The following is a 5,340-nucleotide window of genomic DNA, read 5'->3' on the forward strand; positions in this document are numbered from 1 at the left end:
TGGCATAAAGTGTAGTACACTGTTTGACCCACCTGCCCCACTGCTTATATTTAACTCAGAGCTCAGTGGTTTGTTTGCTTTCCCCATCTGCCAACGTGATCTGGCTTGGATGGTTGCCACAGCCTGGGTTGTACAGGCAGAGGGATCTCTGGAGCAAGGTGGGGCAGCTCTCAAACTCACAGTCCATAAAGCCAGGCAGAGAAAGCACATCACATAGCAGGACATACAGAGAGGCCAGAAAACTGGAATCAGCTGAAGTGAATACAGCCCAAGGGTGGATGACATTGACCAACTGTACCCAGAAGGAAAAGGTAGAGCAAAAGTCAGCATTCACACACAGACATGTAAGTTTGAAAACAAAATAGGTGTTAGTGGCAATTCACTCTCCATTCTTCATATCTGGTGGAGTCCAACACTTCAGACCCTGAAAAGAAGCCGTTCATTTACAGAGGGCTTTTTTATTTGGACTCATGTCTCTTATTCTTTAGCTTTCTGGTGTTTGAGTATTTTTCTTTTTCAGTTTTGGTTCTTTTTGATTCTTTACTTTACTCTATTTTTTCCTTTGTCTTCTTTTTTTCTTATTTGTCCTTTTCAGTTCTTTTTATCTAATTCTATTCATTTCCTTTTACTCAATAATAGGACATTTTCTTCCTCTTTCTCAACTGTGTGTACTCTACTTTTCAAATTTTGTTTCATTCATTTTCCCTTTCCCTATCCTATCTTTAATAATATTATTACTATGCTTTGTTACTCTTTATATATTTACCTGATTCCAAGATCTTATTGCTAAATTCTTTCGCTAATGGTAGTAGAGCTGCTGCATTTAGTTGATACTATGTAAGGATTTGGATTGGCTTTGCATTTATATTATAAAAACTGATATCTTTTGTATTATTAATGGTGGTACAGTGGTAGCTTTTATTAATTCTTATGGTGTGTCAATATCCCCTTTGTCTTTGACTCTATTAATGTTGCTGATTTTGCAGGTCTTGGCAATGTGGCATAGTGGTGGCTATTAATTGGTTTTTACTTTATGCTGATATCTGGTTTATCTTTGTGTCTCAATAAGACTGTGTTTATTGAGTTCTGGGCCAATTGTACTGCACATTTCCCTTCTTAAATTAATGGATGTAGTCAGATCACAGAACAAAGATAGAAAGCCATGCCTAGAATGTATGACTGTAGAACAAACACTAACTAAAATGATCTTTTTACTAGCAACAAAATCTTTCCGTTACAATTAAGCACTATGTCTTAGCACACATGTGCACGCGAGCGCACACACACACACACACACAGAGAATAAGCAAACAAAAAATAATGTAAACATGAGAAAACAAGGCAACAACATACCTCCAAAACTCCCAACTCCCTAAAAGCTGGTCCATGGAGTATCAGTGGAGAGGAAATCAAAAGGGAAATACCTGAATTATATGAAATGATAAAACATGAATTTAAAAAAGAAAAGATCAACAAGGTTGCCTAGCAAGCTTGAAAATGATATAACTAAACAGATAATGGAATTAATAAAGTGTTTGGTGAGTTTACAGAAGACAGCTAAAACATTGTCTGAGCTCAACAAAATAGGTAAGAATATGAATAATGAGTTTAGCAAAGAATCAGTCCATGAAAAGACAGTAAATAGAAATTGGGGTATAAAAATTCTATTAAAGGTATGGGTAGCAGAAGTGAACAATGTGAGGACAGAGTGTCAAAACTAGAAGCGAGGACTAATACAGGTGATCATATATTCAGAGATACCAAAGAACAAGAGGATGTGGAAAATGAGCCCAACAGCTTCTAAACGATGTGAAGAAAAGTAATCTAGTATTAATTGGAAATGGTGAAAAATCAAAAGGCAGTGTGAATGGCATAGAAAACCTGTTTACAGGAATAATGTCAGAAAGCTATACAAGTATGGAGAAAGAATTTAACATTCAGATCACAGAGGCATGTAGAACCCCAAAAAGACACCAGCAGAAAAGAACTCTATGAAATATCATAGTCAAAATTCCAGAACTCTAATACAAAGATAAAATCTTAAGAAAAAGCTGTTAGAAGAAAACAATAAATTACTTTAAAAATATACCCATTAGAATTACATCAGACTCCTCAATGTAAACCTCAAAGGCCAGGCAACCGTAGAGTGAAAAGTTTCAAGTTCTGAAAGAAAACAGCTTCAAAGCTAGAATAATGTACTGCTTAAGACTGTCTCTCAAAATGAATGAAGAGATAAGATCTTTCCATGACAAAGCGAAGCTTAAGAAATTCATGACTACCAAACCAGCACTCTAAAAATTCTCAGGTATATCCTAGAAAAAGACAATAAAGCCAATGATGGCAAAAAATTTAGTGGAGTAGTGAATACACTTGGTAGTCTGAGCCACAGAGCTGAAGGTGGTGGCAGTGGACGTGGTGAGAGATCAGCAAGGGAAAATGATGCAATGACAAAAATAAGTCAATAACTTTCAGTAGTAGCTGTCAAAGTAAGTGGTCTCAATTCCCCATCAAAAGACACAAATTGGCAGATTAGATAAAAAACAAAACCTAATGGTATGCTGTATACAAGATACTAATTTAATTCAAAAGAAATACATAACTATAAATCAAAGGAAGGAAAATATGCAGCCAGAGCCCCAAAACAATCAGAAGTACTGTTCTATTTTTAGACAAAGTAGACTTTAAGCCAAAACTGATCAGAAGAGACAAAAAAGGTCATTACATACTGGTTAAGGGAATAATTCAACAGGAAGGGATACAATTATAGACAAACATACACCAAACACTAGCATATTCAACTTCATTTAAAAAAACACTACAAGACGTAAAAGAGCAGAAAAACAGCAACACAGTTACAATGGGAGATCACAATATCTCAATGCCACAAATAGACCAATTAGAAAACAAACAGACAAATAAAAAGTCAGAATTGAATCACACCTTCAAACAAATGGGTTTAATCGATATCTAGAGAGTTCCACCCCACAACAACAAAATATACATTGTTATCAACAGCACATGACAGTTTCTCCAAAATAGAACACATACTAGCCCATGAAGCAAGCTTTAAAAATGCAAAAGAACCAAAAGTAATCCATGTGTATTACCAGATCATAGTGTAATGAAGCTAGAAATCAATGGCAAAAGAAACCACAGAAATTGTGCAAACACATGGAGATTAAACAATATATTCTTGAATAATCAATGAGTCATGGAATAAATCAGGGAAGAATTCAATTCCTAAAACAAATGATAGTGCCATTTCAACATATCAGAACCTATGGGACACAATGAAAGTAGTCCCAAGAGAGAAGTCTGTAGCTCTGAATGCCCATATCAGAAAAACAGAGTGAGCTCAAATAAATACCCTAATGATACACTTCAAGGTCCTAGAAACACAAGAACAATCCAAACCCAAAACTAGTATGAAGAATGATATTATAAACATCAGAGCAGAAATGAACAAATTTGAGTGCAAAAATAATACAATAAATCAGTAAATTGAAGAGCTGGTTCTTCAAATGAATAAACAAAAAGGACAAACCCATAGCCAATTTTACTAAAAACAGAAAAGAAACATATCAATGCAATTAGAGATGAAAAAAGGTGATATCACAATGGACACCTCTGAAATGCAGACTGCTAATAACTACTACAAAAACCTATATTCCAATAAATTGAAGATTCATGAAGAAATAAATTCCTAGGTACAGATAATTTACCAAAACTGAACCAAGACAACATAGAAACCTAAACAGTACAATGACAAGCAGTATAATTGAAGCAGTAATAAAAATTCTATAAGCTAAGAAAAGGCCAGTACTTGATGGGTTCACAAAAGGCTTCTGCAAGAACATCACAGAAGGTCTAATATGAATGCTCCTCAAACTCTGTATTGAAAATTTTTTTGTCTTTTTGAGACAGGGTCTCACTATGCAGTTCAGACTGGCCCTGAGCTCACTTTGTAGCCCAGGTTGGTCTCGAACTCACAACAATCCTCCTACCTTAGCCTCCCGAGTGCTGGGATTGCAAGCATGCACCACCATGCCTGACTTTCTGTTTGAAACTGAAAGGGAAGGGGTACTTCCAAAATCATTCAGAGAAGCTAGCACTATCTTGATTTTGAAACAAGACAAGGACTCAACTAATAAAGAAAACTACACCTGTCTCTTTAATAAACATAGATTCAAGGATTCTCAACAAAATACTGGCAAACAGAATGGAAGATAAATCATTAAAAAGGTCATATATCACGACTAAGTAGGCTTCATCCCAGGAATACAGTGATGGTTCACCATATATCAATGAATAAATGTAATACATCACATAAATAAAAGCAAGGCAAAAAATAACACAGTCATCTCAATAGATGCCAAAAAAGCCTTTGACAAAATCCAACGTCCATTCATGATAAAAACTATGAAGAAGATAGATATAAAAGGACCTTATCTCAGTCTAATAAAAGCTATTTATCAGTAACCACTAGCCAACAGAACACGGAATAGAGCAAAACTGAAAGCTTTTCCTGTAAAATGAGGAACAAGGCAGAATGTCCACTACCACTATTGCTGTTCAGTATAAAACTTGAAGTGTAGCCAGGATAATAAAGAAAGAGCAAGAAAGGATAACTTATAGGAAAAGAAGAAGTCAAACTGTCCTTATCTGCAGACAACATAATCATTTACATAGAAGACCCAAAACATTCCACCAAGACTTAAAGAACTAATAAAAAAATTCATCAAGGTAGCAAACAAAATCAACACAGAAAAATAGTGTTCCTGTACAGCGGTAATGAATCCACAGAGAAAGAAAATAGGAAAACAATGCCATCACAAGAATTCACTTAATAAAGAAAATGAAAGACCTCTGCAACAAATATTATAGTATTATGAAAAGGGGGATTGAAAAAGACATCAGAAAATGAAAAATTACCTCCCTTTTCCTGGAAAAGGAAAAGACTCAATCAAAGAAGGGAAACTGAAAGATATAGACACTTCCCAGAAGCACAAATGGCCAACAAATACCTGAAAAAATATTACACCTGTAGGCAGTAGAGGAATGCAAAGTAAAACCACACTGATATTTCATCTTAAGAAAGGATGATGATCATCAAAGTCAGTAATAACAATTGCTGGCAAGGCTAGGGGGAAAAGGAACTCTTCTACATTGTTGGTAGGAATGTAAACTAGTCAGTCATTATGGAAATCAGTATAATCCTCAAAAACTAGAAATAGAAATTCCATTTGACCGAGCTGTTCACCTTCTAGGTATCTTCCCAGAAGAATTAAAGATGTCCTAGTACAATGATAGAATGTGTTTTATATATATATATATATATAT

This window comes from Chinchilla lanigera, unplaced genomic scaffold, assembly GCF_000276665.1.
Source record: "Chinchilla lanigera isolate Chin_1 unplaced genomic scaffold, ChiLan1.0 scaffold00002, whole genome shotgun sequence".
Taxonomy (NCBI): domain Eukaryota; kingdom Metazoa; phylum Chordata; class Mammalia; order Rodentia; family Chinchillidae; genus Chinchilla; species Chinchilla lanigera.